At 41.0% G+C, this 19,709-nt stretch overlaps 1 pseudogene; it reads right to left on the minus strand.

The window, feature by feature from the left end:
• The window catches only part of LOC131249724 (uncharacterized), a 90,524-nt pseudogene that overhangs the window by 7,460 nt on the left and 63,355 nt on the right, over window positions 1-19,709 (minus strand).

Here is a 19,709-nt window from a genome sequence, read left to right on the forward strand (position 1 = left end):
GGGCCCCACCTAAGAAATTCCCTAGAAAAATTGGATTTAGAGACAAACAAAAAACACAGAACCAAGAGGCAGCGCTGTCAGAAGACTGCATAGGCGGGCGGACGGCCTGGACCTCACGGCTCCAGCCGTGGGCCCCACGTGATGCATTTTGAACATCGAAACCGTGCATTTGATGGGTCCCCATGGACCAGCCGTCCATCCCAAAAATTAGCTGTATACGGAACTCAGGTGGGCCATACCATCTAAAATCATGTGATAACATGCCTAAAAATATAAAATCATCTGGTGGGGCCTCCTTGAGTTTTGGATGTGATTGAAACTTGGTTTGGACCCCTAACTTTATGGGACAGATATAATGGACGGAGTAGATCTGGTTAATGTGGGTCCCACCTAGGATTAAAAAAAAATATAAATATATATGCATGCATGTACATTGACGTCCAGACTCTCTGGGCGTCCAACGTTAAGTAGGGAGGATCCCATTGGCCCCAATGGTGGACCCTACCATGATGTATGTTCTACATCCACGCCATTCATTTGATAGGTCCCTTTATTTGATACGTTGGTTCTAAAAATCAGTTATAAAACGTTCTCGTATGGCCCACACCATCATCTTTCATGCGGTGGTATGTCAAGCCACATGGAATCAACTGTTGGGGTCCACATGCAGCTTGGATCCACCTGAAACTCTGTTTGAACCCTTAAATTGGTGGGACACACACAATGAATGGGTTGGATTTGTGAACTACATCATGGTGGACCCCAAGATCACATAATCGTACCAAAAGTTTGGTGGACAAATAAATATTACAGTGGCTTAGTCCACGTGACTTTATAAAGAGGTTGTATGGCAAGTAAACATTGCGGTGGGCCCTTGGCCCATGTGACTTTATCAACAGATTGGATGCAAGTAAATGTTGTAGTGGGTCCAATGTCGTGTGACCCTATCAACAGGTTAAAATAATAATAATAATAATAATAATAAATAAATAAATAAATATTGTAGTGGGCCCCAGGTCTATATGACCTTATTAACAGGTTGGATGCAAATAGATGTTATAGTGGCCCAAGTTGGATGATAAATAAATATTACAGTGGGCCCTAGGCCCATGTGACCCTATGACTAGTTTGGATGGAAGATAAACATCATGTTGGCCTCATTTTGGATGGACAGTATGTTGGGCCCTAGGTTGGGTGGAAAATAAACATTTTGGTGGGTCGTACTTAAGACTTATTTATGTATGTGTTGTGTCCACAACTGTGGACCTCCATCATGGAACATGTGACTTATCTATTCCTTCCATCCCTATGGGACCCACTATGATGCATGTGTTTCATCCAACCGTCCAACCATTTTTGGAAAATGATCCTTTTTTTTTAGGTTTGGGACGAAAATAAGTCAGATTTACTTATCAAGTGGACCATAGTGCACAGTGAGGATTGAACAGCTATCTTTGAAATCTTGAGACCTTATGATTAGATTAGATGGGAAATAAATGTTATGGCGGACCTTGAAAATTTTAGTAGTGGAAATCATTATCACCACTTATATTGAGTGTGGCCCATTTAACATACATGGGGCCCATTGATGTGGCCAATTTGATGTATGTATGACCATGTTATGAGGCCTACTTTGATGTATGTTGTGGCCCATTTGTCAGGCCCACTTTGATGTATCTTTATCCACGCCATCCAGGGCAGGCACCTCATTATGATATATATATCAGGGCCCATGGGTCGAGGCCCATTAGTGCTGCCTATTTGATACAACCCACTTGATGTGTACGAGGCCCATTAGGGCGGCCCATTGATGCAAGGCCTATTGTGACATGTATTAGGCCCATGACGCGTGACCCATTTGATGTGTATAAGACCCATGGGTAGGGCCCACATATTATGTATTTGAAGCCCATGAGCAGAGCCCACCTGAGGTTTATATATGGGCCCCATTAATGTGGCCCACTTGTATTTGAGGCCCACGGGTTGCGGCCCATGGGTCGTGGCCCATTGTGATATATACTCGGCCCATACGTCGTGGCCCATTGAGATGTGTTTCCGACCCATTTAGTGAGGCCATTGTGAAATATTCCTACTCTTGTGATGAGGCCCATTGAGATGTATTTCTGGCTCATTGATGCGGCCCACTTGTTGAATTGAGGCCCATTGGTGTGGCGTGCGGCCCAATGTATCGACCCACCGTGATGTGTAGGTCCACGTGCTGTTGTATGTGTAAGGCCCACCTGTGATGACTATTTGAGGCCCACTTGTTGGATATTTGGGCCCATCTTATGTTTGACTCTATGTGGACCACTCCTTGGGAGCAATGTTGGTTAAATGTCCACATTGCTGGGCAGTGATGGTTAGATGTCCACATTGTGACCCTTCCTTAGGCCTTATCAGGCCCATTCTCATCATTCTCTTAGTGGGTTAACCCAAATAAGTGGGCCCCATTTACCATGGACGGATGGCTCCATGCTACTAGATTTGATATAACCATGGTCGAGGGCTGATCTTTATATTATGATTGATCAGATGTTCATCTATGGACCCAGTCTTGTCTATGTGACCGGTCGTCGGTGTTGATTATCGAAGCTGATTGTCGGTGCTAATTATCGATGTAGATTATCGGTGTCGATTTGTCGAGGTCGATTGTATTGGCCGGTTCCGATTGTCGAGGCTGATTCTGAGTATCGAATTCGATTGCCATGGCCGATTGTCGAGACCTGTTGTGTATATGTGACCCGTAGTTGAGGGCCATTGTGATATGTATTAAGCCTATGATGCATGGTCCATTTAATGAATTCAAGACCCATGTGTAGGGCCCACATGTCCTGTGTTTGAGGCCTATGAGCAAGGCCCATTGTGATGTATTCATGGCCCATGGGAAGGCCCATTGTGATATGTATTAGACCCATGAGCAGGGTCCACCTGTTGTGTATATGTGGCCTTTGAGTAAGACCCATTGTGTTGTATATTAGGCCCTTGTGTGAGGCCGTGGGCCCATTATATGTTTGACTCTATGGAGGCCATTCCTTGGGGGCAATGTTGGTTAAGTGTCCACATGGTCGAGGTAGATTATCGATGCTGGTTGTGGATACCAGTTATGAGTATGTGACAGCATAGCATCATGATACATGCCCATACGCATCATCTGCATGTTTGTTATGAGAGGTGGTTGATCATTGCATATGTCATTGAGCATGTTGTTATGAGACTCCCTGATAGGTGGAGGTTATCTCACATGAGCACACGGTATGTGCAGGACTGATGCATGACTGGATTGTATGACTCATGCATCTCGCATTATGATTACTATACGCCCTAGCGACATCAGGGTCGTAGCCTCCACAGCATATCGTGAATAGCCAGATAGGACACCGAAATGTTTGGTTCTAGCATACGGGCGCCATAGATGTCCCTGGGTGAAAATCCCTAAACCTCCGTGGCCCGGAGACGCCCCAACGTCGAGACCGAGTGGATACATGAGCGCCCGAGTGCCAAATACCGGGAGGCCGCGTCTCCCACCGTGTCGTGGTCGGTTGGGAGGGGTGTGGCCTTACTCGCCCGAGGGTAGGGGGCAATACTAGCCGAGTTTGACCAGCTCGTGAATGGGTCCGCTATCGACGTGCTTAGCAGGTATTGGGAGACTATTGGCAAGGCGGATAGTGAGGTTTCTTATGCTCACTTGGGCTGCGGGTGGGAGAGCGGCGGTGCCATTTGGAGTGTACTAAACCCGGTGATGATCCCAGAGATGAACCGTCTTGATATGTGGATTTAGTGAGCGGAGTTGCATACTCATTCATGCATTCATTCATTCACTATCTACTCGGGTTGGTGGTAAGCAACTAGTTGATACGTGTGCCTTCGCAATGGCCGGGATTTCGGTTGGGGCGCGCGACTAACACGAGATCGAGTCTACCACATTGAGTCGACTATCCAAATTTAGGTATGGGTGGTTTGGATAGAAGTCTCTTGTGATGGACCCCATAGCTGCGATACTACGTACTACCATCCCGACTTCACACTCCATTATGGTCATTCCATCCGCACCGCATATTGCATTACATCCGCGGCATACGACATCTTGGGTTACTGTGTTTCTACATTTATATGGTTTAGATATGGCTGACGTATTTGTGAACACATAAGGAATTATATACCCAATTGCATTTATATGGTTATATGGTCTAGGTACGACTGATGCTATTTGTGTTACTCATCAGAAATGTATATTGTATTGCATCCTCTACATTTGATATTTGGCTCTTTATGACTCCTCGTTTGCGTAACTGTTATATATTGCGTATATATCGATTGGCTCATGGACTTGTTCATATTTCCGCTTACTCTGTTATCGTATGATCTATGATCTTGTGAGTATTTCTGTTTACTCAGATAATTCATGATCTTGCTAGTATATTTGCTTATTCCGATATTGTACAGTTTATGGATTACCAGTACTTCCAGTTTGTATGATAATGACATTGTATCGAATACTTGGCACTTACCTTGTGCACACACTTACACCACCCTCTAAGCTTTCTATAAGCTTATGCACGATAGATGCGTGCAGGTGTTTTTAGGTTGCAGCAGCGTTGAACTTGGAGCGTGCAGTTGTATTCTGGAGCTTTGATTTCGATATATGTATTTCCCTTTCAGCATTGTATTCAAATGATTATATTAGTGGATATGTGATGATGATGTTGCCTTTATGATTTGGGTATACTTGTGGTTATGCTTATTACGAGATAAATGTACATTGGCAAAAAAAAAAATCCTCCTTGTAGGATCCCAGGATCGGAATCTGGCGTGTGAACGCTAGGATCCGAGAATGGGGTACTACGGAGGCTGTCGGCACCAGATTCGGCAATCGGGATTTCTATGAATCCGATTTCCGGGTTTGGGGCGTGACACGATTGCTTTTTGTCCAACAGAATGCTCCACCATCTTCCCTTTGACGCCTTCCCTCTGGGCATAAAACACTCGCAGCCCTCAATTCAGATTCTAAACTAAACCTAAGAGAAAGAAATGAATAGAAATCTAAAAATAGAAAGAAAAGAGAGGGTTGAAAAAAAGTTACCAAATTAGAAGTTCCTAAGTTAAAAACCTGCAAAACAAAATAAAACAAGTCAGTTTCTAAAAATAGAAAATCTAAAATTAGAAAGTTCCTAAAACATAGAAAGTAAACTAGTTTCTAAAAAGGGAAAATTCCTTAAAAAAAAAAGAAAATACAAAGTTTCTAAAAATAAGTTAGGAAAGTTTTAAACTTGAAATAGAAAGTAAGTTAGTTTCTAAATATAAAAGAGATCCTAAAAATAGAAAGTTTCTAAAAATAGAAAATAAAACTCTAATAGAAAAATAGAAAAATTAGAAAGAGATTACCAGTTTAGAAAGCCTATATCAGGGTCCTATAAAAAAGGAAAGTTAGGTTAGTTTTTAGAAATCAAATAGGAAAACCTAAACCTAGAATTAAAAACTAGAAAAATCCTAATCTTAACCTAATTCCAAAATTACTTAATCTCAGAAAAATGTAACTGTCAATCCCCGCAATTGCACCAAAAACTTGTTCACTACCCCAAGTATAGGGTTGCGATGTACTAATAATCTCGGTAAGACCAAAATCGAATCCACAGGGACTGAACCTTGTACGTAATTTGAAAGTAATTAGAACTAGAACTAGAAGAAGATGTAATCTAAATCAAGGAGAATTAAGAGAATAATGGTGAACTAATTAACTAAAATTTATAAAATTCAAAGGTGAAAACTAGGGTTTTTAAGGATCCACTTGTAGGGATCGGGGGGATTTATGCTTGATTCATAAACACAAATGGATTTAGAGTTCCATCTTCATCCAGTTGGAAGATAATTAATTAAAATCCATATTTGAACTTCCTTCAGTCTAGTTTTTAACAGATGAGAGGTATGAGAATTAGAATTAATTCCATCACATAACTATGCCCATGAGACAAAGTAAACAATAGAATTTAACCAATCCACAACCAATCTAAAAGAGTTATGAACGTTAGGAAAGATTCCATCATCCAACCATGTCCATGAGACAATGGTGAACAACAGGGCCTCCTAACTTTACAATCATAATAATGAAAAGAATATACTCAAAGCTATCACAGATCTATTGTAATTTAAGTCACAATAAACCATTAAAAACTATGAATATTCCTTATAATCCAATTAAGATCAAGGATAGTTCAACGTAACATGAATCAAAGCCATAAACAACGACCCCACACTACAAGCTTCACCTCTTAGCCCTAGCTAAGAGGTTTAGCCAGACATGATCAAGCTAAAGGCTCTTAAAACATCAAAGGAAAGAATATATACAAAGAAAAAATAGGGAAAGGATAGAAGAACTCCAACTAGCTGTTCACTCTCTCTCTCTCCTTCTCTTGCTTTCATTCCACGCCCTGCTTCTCTCTCTTTCTCTCTTTCGTTTATAAAGGCAGCAGGGATAGGTCGGTGGGAGGTTGGAAGCCAGTGGCTGGGAGCTTTTACACAGTTGCAAAACATAAAAATGCAAACTCATTGCGTTTAGATTATGTTTGCGGGACAATGGATGGCCTGACCACGGTTCTGAGTTCATGATTGTGGTCATGGCCACCTCATCTCTCTTTTGGACAGTTCAGATCTTGCATCTGACCCTTCCCTTGATCGCACAATGGCCCATGGAGGCTGACCTGTGTTGGAATGTTCAGTGGGCCCCATAGTTATGTTTTCAGAGAAATCCACCCCGTTCAATAGATTCCTGACGAAATTTCGATTGGAAAGGAGTGGTTTTGGTAGAGTTTTGGTGCGGCTCACTGTATCAAATCACGTTACTGTTCATCCTACGTTTGATGTTGATCTGCGTGTGTACACGTGCATGGGACCAAAAGGTCACCATGGGTACAGTCGTCCCCACCCGTTGAAGCCTTTGGACAGTTCGGATCGTCTGAATGGACAATCATGGTGGCCCATTACATGTCCCAGCGGGACCATGTATGTAAGAGGCGAGTTTCCTCTCTCACGCGGGAGAGAGCTTGGGTCAAAGAAGTTTGACCTTCTTTGCTTGCACGGTGCACAGAGAGTGCACTTGTGCACTGTGCACACACCCCTCAAGGTGGGGTCCACTATGATGGTCATGTTGAATCTGTTTCGTCCATCCCTTTTCTCATTTAATTTAAGGCATTGAGACCGAAATTGAGGCATATCCAGAAATCAAGTGGGCCTAAAATCGATGATTTATGAGCTGATCTGTCTGTTGGGCCACTTCCATAAGGATCCAATGGCTGAATTTTGACATGTACAGTTAATTTAGGGTTCTCAGGCTAGATATAAAGTTTCAAGCCAAGCGGATGGTAGGAACCCTGTGATCTTGCATTCAGGATGACTTTCAGTCCCCTTTAACTTCAATCACTTAATTTTCTCAGATCTTTGGCATATAAATTCTTCGATCTCGATCTCCTAGGATCCGTCCTTTGCCTTGGTGAATTGTGAGCATCAAATCCATGCCTTTAGTACCATTTTTCAGTCCAAGCTCTTAAATTCACCTTGCAACAAAAATGTGATTAAAATAGGACGTTAAACATTATTATGTTTATAAATCCAGGTATTAATTGAGGTCTAATATGCAATATTTAACCCTCAACACGATCCCCAACCAGCATTTTGCTAGTCCCAAGCAAAGTATGCAAAAAATATTTTAAGAATTACGGGACAATTTCTATAAACCTAAGTGATTTTTAAAAAATAATCCAGTTAATAGAATTCTAAGATTCATGAATGTTGGGCATTACTTTGTCCTAAACTCAAGCGCACGGTAAACTTCATAGTCAAGTTCAAGGTATTAAACATTGAGTTCCATGGGTGTATAGTGTAACTGTTAAGGATCAAATATTATATATTAGATCCCAGTTATTGCCTGACTTTACGTACATAATACTGTTTAACGAGCTATTTTAGTTGTGTTTGTGTTGCAAGGTGAATTTAGGAGTTTGGACTGAAAAAAGGTACTAAAAGTATGAATTTAACGCTCATAAATCACAAAGGCAAGGGACGGACCCTAGAGGACCAAGATCGAAGGATTTACACCCCAGAGATTCGAGAAAATTGAGAAACTGAAGTTTAAGTGGCCTAAATGTCGTCTAGAATGCAAGATCATAGGGTTCCTACCATCCGTTCGGCTCAAAACTTTATATCTGGCCTGAGGACCATAAATTAACCATACATATCGAATTTCAGCCATTGGATCCTTGTGGAAGTTTCCTGAAGGACAGATCAGCCCATAAAACGCTGATTTGGGGCCCGCCTGATATCTGGATATGCTTCAAATTTGGTCTCAACCCTTCAAAGTAGGTGGAAAAGCGAATGGATGGAGTGGATGTCTCATGAACATCACAGAGGACCCCACCTTAGGTCGTGTTCGCATGCAGCACACGTGAATGCGCTGTGCATTGAACCAGCCAAACTGGTCAATAGGGTTGTTGACCGATGAATTTGAAAAGGATTTGGAAATCTTCTTCCCGCTGCACAAATGGAAATAGAGACTCGCGTGCGATCCTTGTGGGCCACCATCTTGAGTCAAAGGTTCGATCCGGACTATCCATTAGAATTCCACAATCCAATTGATCAGACCTAGGTGACGGAATTATAGAAGATAACGGAGATCGATTTTCAACCGTCCAAACGGAAGATCAACAGTGCAATGAGAAATCCTGTAGGCCACACCGAATTTGATCTAGAAACCTTCCATCTTTCTGAATTTCCAAGGGTAATCCAATGGACCCACCAATCGTCACAGCGTAAGAAGCATGCGTAGGCCCTGTGTCTGTGGAAACCGACCTCCGTGGGCCATTGTGTGAGCACATCTTCAACCAGATGCACGATCTAGACCAGTCAGAAGATCCAAAAGGGGGCCACGATCCCAACTATGAAGTTGGAGTCCAAGGACAGTCCGTTCACCGTCCCAAAACTCAGGCCGAACGCAACATAGTTTACGTTGCTGCGTAACGCCGGGGAAAAGAGTGCGGAAAGCTTATGCATTCACCGACTGACACAGCCAACCGACTCCACCATGCACATCAGCCCACCTTATCCGTTATAAAAGGAGGAGAAAGAGAGAGAGAAATCTCATCTTGGCACACGTGGAGTGGAGGAAAGAAGAGCAAGAAGAGAGAGAACGAGAAAAGGCCGGCTAGTGTGGAGAAGTTTTTCTTCCTTCTTCCCTCTTAATTGTTTCCTTTTCTTTTTCCTTTAATATCATTATGATTTTTGGCCTCATCATGTCTATGATGGGCTAAGCCTCTTAGCTAGGGCTAAGAGGTGAAGCTTATAGTAAGATGGGAGACTTTCCTTTATACCTTTTGATTTAATTTTGATTTATTAACTTTATCTGATTCTTATTTATTTGTATGGAGTGCCTTTAGTTTTTAATAGTTTGTTATTACTTAAATTACAATGGATCTGTGATATCTTCTGGTATTTTCCATGAATGTATGAAGGTTATGATCATATGAACCCTGTTTTTCACCATTGTCTCATGGACATGGATGGATGATGGAATCCTTCCCTATGTCATAACTCTCTCAGATTGGATGTGGATTGGTTAGATTCTATTGTTTACTTTGTCTCCTGGGCATGGTCTTATGATGGAATCAAGTCTAATTCTCATTCCTCTCCTCTCTTGAAAACTAGATCAATGGAAGTTCATAGTTGATTTTAATATTATGTTTTCCATCTGGATGCAGATAGGACTCTGAGTCCAGATGTGTTCTTGAATAAAGCATAGATCTCCCTGATTGCTACAAGTGGATCCTTGGCACCCTAGTTTCCCACCTTTGAATTTTACAAGTTTTAGTTAATTAAATTCACAATTATTCCCTTAATTTTTCCTGGTTTAGATTACATATTCTTCTAGTTCTAGTTCAAGTTACTTTCAGATTACGTATAAGGTTCGTTCCCTGTGGATTCAACCTCAGTCTTACCAAGTTTATTACTACATCACAATCCTATACTTGGGGGTGTGAACAGTAACCTTGACTTATCACAACTAAAGGTCCAATCGTCAATTTTCATGATAACATTGATAACCAAAAAAGAACATTTCGGATAACCAAACCTAAACCGAAACTTGCCTTACAGTTCAACCTTTTTATTCTTCCAGCTTTTGATTTTTCCATCAATGGCTTCACGCTATGTCAACCTTTTTAAAGATCTTTAACAGGTAACCGTTTTTGATGACAATTGTTTTTTAGTTGGGTATTCTCTTGTTTTTTTCAATGAACATGATGGACAACTTCCCCAGGTTGGTTCCTCCCATGCTTACTAGGTTAATAATTCAATATTGAACTAAAACCTTCATGTGTAAGCTAGATGTGACATGTGAAATCATGACTCAATCAATGCATAAGACTTTTAATCATAGATTACTAATTCGAACTTAACTGTGAAATCTAACAGATAATTAAATCCAAGAGTCGTAAATTACTGACATTACGTATCTTATAATTCTAAATCAAAGATGACCTTCAAAATCACTTCGAATTCACAAGAATTTCTAGAAAAAATTTCAAAAATTTTCAAAAATTTTGCTCAAGACTGAGAAAACATTGATTAGGTAACCTAATCTCCCATCCCCAACCTAAAATATGTATTGTCCTCAATGTAAAAGATATACGCATGCAATGCACGTGAGACAACGAAATTGAAGGAGAAGTGATGGAAGGATAGTACCTGATGAAGGAGTTAAGAGGCTTTTTCCAAAGATATCTTAGCGTGAAGGTGGGTCAACACAAGAGTTAAAACAACAAAAGTAAACTATCCTATAATAAATGGAAAGCAAACTATGCTAACGGCATAAAGTTGACTATCCTAGAACGACAAAAAGCAAACTACCCTAGTCCTATGAAAGCAGTAAACTTACCTATACCTCCGTCAAACTAGGAGATCAATCCTGGTACACATGATCCGTCAGAGGTATGAACATGTCCTCTGAATCAAATTTCTTGACAAATGGCTTTAATCGATGTCCATTCACTTTAAACTCACTTCTATTATTTGGATTCTGAATCTCGATGGCCCCATGAGGATAAACAGTGATAACGGTGAAAGGGCTGGTCCAACGAGATAGAAGCTTACACGGAAAGAGATGTAACCGAGAATTATACAAAAGGACTTTCTGACCTAGCGTGAATGATTTCCGCAGAATGTGTTGGTCATGAAACGCCTTCATCCCGTCCTTGTAAATTCTCGAGTTCTCGTACGTATTGTTCCGGATTTCTTCAAGTTCATTTAACTGAAGTTTGCATAACGAGCCAGCATTGTCCAGATTAAAATTCAGATTTTTGATTACCTAGTAGGATCTATGTTCTAACTCTATAGGCAAGTGGCAGGCCTTCCTATATACAAGTCTAAAAGGAGATATTCCAATAGGGGTTTTAAATGTAGTACGGTAGGCTCATAAGGCATTGGTCAATCGGATTGACCAATCCTTATGGTCAGGGTTAATCGTTTTCTCTAAAATGTGTTTAATTTTTCTATTGGATATCTCAGCTTGTCCACTTGTTTGTGCGTGGTATGAAGTACTCAACTTATGAGAAATACCATATTTCTTCATTAAATTCTCAAATGGTCTATTACAAAAATGTGAGCGCCCATCACAAATGATGGCTCAAGGCGTTTTAGACCGAGAAAGGATGTTTTCTTTTAAGAATTTAATGACCGTTCGATGGTCATTGTTCCAGCACGGGATCACTTTGACCCATTTAACGACATAGTCTACGATGAGTAAAATGTATAGATTTTTAAAGGATTGGGGAATGGTCCTATGAAATTGATGCCTCAACAGTCAAATGCCTCTATGATAAGGATGAGGTTGAAGGGCATCATATTTCGATGGGACGATGCTCCCAATTTCTGACAACGCTCACAAGCTTTGCAAAACTCACGAGTGTCCTTAAACATAGTGGGCCAGTAAAAGCCATACTATAGAATCTTAGCTGTGGTCTTTTTAGCAGAATAGTGACCACCACAGGCCTGTGAGTGATAGAAGGAGATGACACTCTGATGCTCACCATCTGGCACACATCTCCTTAAGATTTGGTCTGAGCAATATTTAAACAAATACGGATCGTCCCAGAAGAATTTACGCACCTCGGTAAAAAATTTCTTCTTATCTTGTGCAGTCTAATGTGTCGGTGTGAAACCTGTGGCAAGATAATTGGCAATATCAGCGAACCAAGGTGAATGAGAGACTTTGAACAATTGTTCTTCAGGGAACATATCATTAATATGTGTCGTCTCAAGGGAATCAGAGGAATTAATGTGGGAAAGATGGTCAGCCACTGCATTCTCTACTCCCTTTTTATCATTTATTTCTAAATCAAATTCTTGGAGTATGAGGATCCATCTTATCAAGCGGGGCTTAGCATCGTTCTTAGAAAGAAGATACTTGAGCACCGCATGATCTGTGTAAACGATGATCTTGGATCTGATCAAGTAGGACCTAAATTTGTCAAAGGCGAATACTACGGCCAAGAGTTCCTTTTCCGTAGTCGAGTAGTTCACTTGGGTAGGATTTAGAGTTCTACTTGCGTAATGGATAACATAGGGCTTCTTTTCTTTTCCCTGGCCTAAAACTGCCCCAAGAGCATAGTTAGATGCGTCGCACATAAGTTCAAACGGAAGGCTCCAGTCGGGTGACTGCATGATAGGTGGGGTAGTTAACATGCCCTTAAACTTCGTGAAAGCTTCCTGACATTGCTCAGTTTACTCGTATGGTGCATCCTTTTGAAGTAGATTATATAAAGGACGAGAGAGAACACTAAAGTACTTTATGAATCTTCTATAAAACCCGACCTGTCCTAAAAAGGATCGCATGTCTCGTATGTTCTTATGTGGAAGTAGGTTAAAGATAAGATCAATTTTTGCCTTATTTACCTCGTTTCCTTTGGATGAGATGATATGTCCAAAGATAATTTTCTTACGAACCATGAAATGACACTTCTCCCAATTGAGTAACAAATTTATTTCTTAACATATTTTTAGCACACATTTAAGACTCTTTAAGCACTCGTTGAAAGATGGACCGAAGACAGAGAAATCATCCATGAAGACCTCTAGATATTGCCCTACTATATTAGAAAAAATACTCATCATGCATCGCCGAAAAGTGACAGGGGCATTACATAGTTCGAATGACATCATTCGATAAGCAAAGGTGCCATAAGAACATATAAATGTAGTCTTTTCCTGATCTTCAGGGGCTATCTCTATCTGATTATAGCTTGAGTACCCATCAAGAAAATAGTAATAGGAATGACCAAATAGCCTTTCCAAGATCTTATCAATGAAGAGCAAAGAAAAGTGGTCCTTGTGACGGTATTCAACTTCCTGTAGTCAATGCACATTCTCTAACTAGTAGTAACTCTAGTTGGCACGAGTTCATTATTGGCATTGGCTACGACGGTGATTTCGGACTTCTTAGGAACCACCGAAGTTGGACTCACCCATTGATTATCAGATATAGGGTATATGATACCTACATCCAGTAGTTTAAGAACCTCGGCCTTAACCACTTCTTTTATGTTTGGATTTAGTTTACGTTGTGATTGCCGAGAAGTCTTTGCACTATCCTCAAGATAAATGTGGTGAGTACAAATCAAAGGGTCAATTCCCTTGAGGTCTGCAATCGTCCATCTAAGGGCTCCCTTATACTCAATAAGAGTAGATATGAGCATACTCTCCTGTTCTTTCTCTAGGTGGGAAGAGATTACCACCAGGTATGTCTCATCTTGACCTAAATAAACATATTTCAACTCAGAGGGTAAAGGTTTTAGGTCAAGCTTTGGTGCCCTGAGGTTAGACGGCAGAGACACTTCTTTAGTTTGGGGCAATTCTTTAAATTGTGGCCTCCATCGGTTAACTTCAAGTACCGGCGCAGTATCGAGCATGGCAACCATCTCCCTAATCATGTCATCATCAAAATCATAGGAGTGGGCCAAGAACGTCTCTAAAGGGTCAGAGGATAAGGTCAGAGGCATTTTATCTTCCACAAAAGATTCAATCATGTTAATGTCATGGAAATCGTCATCATCCTCTAACCATCTGCCCGTGTTGAAAAAGATGTTTAACTCCAATGTCATATTCCCAAAGGACATACTCATGACACCATTCCTATAATTAATGATTGCATTTGAAGTGGCAAGGAATGAGCGACTAAGAATGATAGGAATCTGAGTGCTCATGTTACTGATGGGTTCAGTATCCAGGATGATAAAATCTACGAGGTAGTAGAATCTGTCAACCTGGACCAACATATCCTCAATTATCCTTCTCGGTACAAGAACAAAATGATCAGCAAGTTATAATGTGGTTAGGGTGAGTTTTAATTCACCCAAACCTAACTATTTCTACACCGAGTAGGGAATCAGATTTACACTCGCTCCTAAATCAAGAAGTGCGTGCTCAATGCGTTAATTCCCAATTACACAAGCAATGGTTGGGCTATCAGGATCTTTGAATTTTTGTGGCACATTTTGCTTTATGATGGCATTCACTTTCTCAGTTAAGAAGATTTTCTTTTGAATATTTTGCCATCTTTTGGTCGTACACAAGTCTTTCAGGAATTTGGCATATGAAGGTATTTGTTTTACGACATCAAGTAGAGGAAGATTGACCTTCACTTATTTCAACACCTTTATAGAATGTCCTGAGAGTTAGAGAGAGGTTTTGGTGCAACCAACCGTCGGGGAAATGGAGTAACCAGCTTCCCTTGAGGTTCTGGTTCTAATTCTTGTGGGGCATAGATAGATCCATCATCTTTGTCCTCTTTCGGTTCCTTAGGCTTTTCATCCATAACCGGAATGGTTTTATCAATGGTTTCCCACTCCTAAGAGTTGTGATAGATTTAACGTGCTTCATCTGATTTAAAGAGCTTGGGTCGCTAACTTCATATTGCGGTTTTGGATTAGGAAGAGGTTGAGCTGGGAGGCTCCCCTTATTCCCAATCGCACTATCAGCCTTAAGTCCTTGTATAGCTTTTGTAAGGTCTTAAAAGGCTTGTAGCATACCCTGATTGAAAAGCCTTGCTTTTGAAAATATTTTAGAATCGAGTCCTCTTGAGGTTTCTCTTGATGTGGAATTTGATTAAAGAAACCTTAAGGGGTAGTAGTTTTTCCATTCCTCTAATTGAAGTTTGGATGATTTCTCCAACTAGGATTGAATGTGTTAGAGGTAGGTCTATTGAAAGGTTTTTGGTAATTGTTCACAGCATTGGATTGCTCATTCAACACCTCTTGAAAGGCAGGTATTGTTGGACAATTTTCAGTTGTGTGAATGTTGCAAACACAAATACCACAAACAGTTTCCTTAGCCTTATCCTTATTTAATTCCATGGCCTCAAGTTTCCTTATAAGATTAGCCACTTTAGCACTGATATCATCATCCTCTTGCAGGAGATAAATTCCACCCCTCTCCTTTGATTGAGTCGGCTTATACATGGTGCTTGGCTTAGGAGAGATGTCCCATGATTGTGTGCTTTTAGCAAGCTTATCAAAGTAGTCCCACACCTTATTGACACCTTTATTCATAAACTCCCTATTACACATCATCTCGACTAATTGACACATGGGGGATGTCGGTCCATCATAGAAAAAGTTCGTGATGCGCCATGTCTCAAAACCGTGCTGTGGGCATGGACTGACAAGATCCTTGAACTGCTCCCAACATTGGAAGAATTTTTCATCTTTCCTTTAGGCGAAGTTCATGATTGACTTTCTAAGGGTGTCATGTCATTCCATCTGCCAATAGATCGAGAACGTAGTGAATGTAACCATGTTTTAGCTTTTTCTTTCAAAGAAAAGGGAAAGACTTTTAGCCTGATCGTGTCATCAGACACGTTAGGAAAGTATAAACTGGCTATTATCTCATCAAACTCTTTCAGGTGTAAGTATGGATTTTCTGACTTAAGCACATGAAATTTAGGAAGGAGTATACATGAGGTCGTGCTCACCGTCACCGGTTGTAAATAATCTCGTAAAGTATGAGGCGGGGGTGCCTGATACACATCATTCTCATCCTGGACTTCCTCAACCCTTAGTTGAGGTAGTCATCTTAGTTGATTGGCTAGTTGATTTGCGGCCATAACCACAATTAACTCTGAGGGATCTCGAGTGGTGTCTACTCCTGCGATGGATAGTCAACTTGTAGTGTCTCGAAAAAATCTGTACAAAGACCTAAGTATCACCTCAGGCAGAAATCACTCAGGACCAAATCCTTTAGAAGTTAGACGAGAATTAGCTAGTGCTACGCTAGAGTACTTGTAAAATTAGTACTACCCACTTTATATATGATCTGCAAGACTCAAGATGTGCAGAATCATTGGCGCTGTATTACCATGAATCTAGGATCAATCTCTAAACCCGGTTGCTCTCAGGAGCACCTTAAGACTCCGTATCGGACCTGGACTGCGCGTCAAAAGTCCGATTACTGCCAACCATATGGTTAGGACCGCATTCCTGGACTTGACAACCACCTTGGAAATTAAGTCCTAACGATACCCAAAGACGCACAACTTGAGCCCGGAGCGAAGTGTGTGAGAAATGCAAATACCTTTAGAAAGTGAACTGAAACTTAAGTGAATTGAGTTGTTCACTTGCAGGCCAAATCTAAGGATTCAGACCGTCGGAATCTGCCTAATTATACCCTCTGATTAGGAAAAATTTTCAACACATGTCAGTACACTTGTGGCCCTGATCGAGTATTCGTGACCGTTGAACTGAAACTGGTCCGCCACGATCGATTTGTAAATCCGATCGGACTAAAAATTTAACTCGACCTAGATCCAATATCAAGGAGCTTAAGTCCGGCCGCATGCAGAAAAGGAGCCTCCAGAAGTGCTCCGTTGGTTCGAAACAGATCCTATTTGGCTGTAACCTAAGTATACCTTGGCCTTGGGGCCATTTCCATCAATCCTGGGCCTATATAAGGATCTTAAACCCTCTCTCTCTCATTTCATACGAATTTGGAAAACCCTAAGAGAGAGAAGAGAGAAAAGAGAAGGAAAGAGAGAGAAAGTGAGAGAGAGAGTCGGTGTTTCTTCTTGGGATTCAATCCCGCCGCTCCACGTGCTTAACCACCATTCCTGTATCGCTATTCCGGTGATTCCGATTCCGTTCTTAGGTAAGTAAACCTAACCTTAATCTTTTTTAGGGTTTCTAATAGTGTAAGTGATGAAATAGCTAACCTATTTCATGTTATAGGTTGTTGTGGTGCCGTAGACAAAGACTTAGCTTTTAAACTGAGTTCGTTACGAGTCTACTGACGAAAGGTGTGGACTACAAATGTTTAGGTTATGGTTTTCAAGGCTTTCAATGTCAGTTAATGATTTATGACTGACTTGAATGACACCACATGCTTAGATGCGATGTTTACCGCACTTTACACACATTTATGAACTATGTTGAATATAGTGAAATCCATGTGTTTGTTGATATGCTTGAATGAATATGGATTTATGATTCGTGCTTGCCATGATTATTGATTGTAAATGCATGATCGTTGTATGTGTGACATCTCCTTGTGAAAGGATTTCCTATAACATGTGTTTTAACTAAGTCATTACATGTATGTAATGTGTGTAGTCTACGTGCTTGAAAAAAAATGTCTAAATGAGTAAATGCTTGTTTAAAGGTATGATATAAGGGCGTTGAGACATGATTCTCAACCCCCTTATCTATACTAATGGTTTCCTTATGTAACCTACCTTGCTATTATGTGATTTGTGATGAAATGCCTATGTATATTGACATGTACACTACGTGTTTGTTAAAATGTTCAAATAAGATCTCTATGTGGATTGATTATCACATGCTATTCTTGACTATCACATGCGAAATAAATTGTTTTGGAGTGTGTTTGGGACTATGGTATAGTCCAGGCAATCGGTAACAGGTCCTAGATTGGTGGTTGAGGTTGTTTCGCCACACCGGACGTGTTCGATGAATTCGAGTCGTACTTGGGTTGTCGACAGTGGTTAGGCCACACGGAGTACTTACACACCCCATGTCGATCGGCTCGACGTATGCTCGTACTAGTCGAGCTCGTCAAGTAACCCGATTGACCCGTTATATGTTCACCATGTATGGACGCTACTGCTTGAACCTAAGGTACCAAACTTGCCAGTGGAAACCCTATTAACTTTGGTATCTCGATCCGCTAAGACTCATGAGCCGGACATGGTGGTATGGGACACCGTGGTCAAGCTGTCGGCCTACGCTAGGGTGACGTGCTTCCCTGTAGTGACCAGTGAGCAACATCGCCTTGTGAGCCGAATATGGTGGTATGAGACACTGTATTCGAGCTGTCGGCCTACACTGATCAGGTGACGAGCCCTTTGTAGTGACCTCGAGCATACTCTGAGACTGCGTTGAGGCGACGAGCCTTTCCGTAGCAACTAGAGTATAAAGTAGGCCTACACTGATAAGGTGATGAGCCCTTTGTAGTGACCTAGAACCGCAACTTTGTGTGAGATTTACTAGGACTGACGTCCCTAGAATGGATCATTGTTTGGGAAGTGATATAAAGGAGGTACCTTAGCTTCCTAATCTTGCTATATGAAAAGGTCTAATAAGAACTCGGTAATCATGTTCATGCATCGCATTGCAAGTGCCTTTGGCGTTGGAGTTGAGTACTGTGGAAAGGATGCATGCCGCGACCGTGAGATGAAGTTCACAGAGGGAGTGCAGGCGAGGGCATACATCATTAATACATAACATTCTTGCATTAACCAGAGTACTTAGGAATGCTTATTGTATTGCTTTATCATTACTGCTTGACTGAATTGATAACATGTTAACCTTTGCTTTATAGCTCCACTGAGTTGATCACTCACTCCCACGTTCTGGGATGGTGTTGTGCACACTAACCAGACTCTGTCTTAGCTATAGGTGGTGGCGATGCCTACGAGACGGAGCCAGACTTTGAGGATGACGAGGAAGCATTCTCCTACATACAGTTATTGGGCGGGTTCATGTGAGCCGTGTCCTAATCGCCAGGGCTACAGGGACACTGACTAGATGCCCTTACTATTATTCTATATTTTTGAGCACACATGTATATTCATTTTGTACATTTTGAGAGCATACATGTATATATTTAACCTGGTAACGTGATCACACTTCGGAGACTTACTACAGTTCATATATCTTATACATGTATTACGGTCTTCCGCTTGCAAAACTCACTTGTCTTTGGAGTATGATATGCTGTTTTGGTATAATCTTATTCATGTTTAATACACCAATACGGATAACATTTAATCATCATTATCTATGTTGCATAAGTGATGTGTTGGAACTTGGGATTTGGGCCTATGCTCGACCTTCGATTTTCAGGGCATTACAAGTTGGTATCAAAGCATGATTTGGATTAAATTGGACTTGGGTTATGGCCACACAATGCACACTGATGTAATTTGACTTAGGAGGGAGTGGCAAAACGTAGGAACAGGCATAGGATTCCCAGTTTCGCCAATCGATGAAATTTACCAAAATCGACCGCCAAAATTGGATTGTAGGCCTCAATGATTACGTAGAATGACCCCATATCACTTTTAGACCATCAATCGATGGGTTTAGATAAAGATTTAACCCATTCCAACCTTAAATGACCCGGAAAACATGAATGTGCTTGAGATAGGACCCGAAATGACTTGA

Source organism: Magnolia sinica, chromosome 6, assembly GCF_029962835.1.
Source record: "Magnolia sinica isolate HGM2019 chromosome 6, MsV1, whole genome shotgun sequence".
Lineage (NCBI taxonomy): Eukaryota > Viridiplantae > Streptophyta > Magnoliopsida > Magnoliales > Magnoliaceae > Magnolia > Magnolia sinica.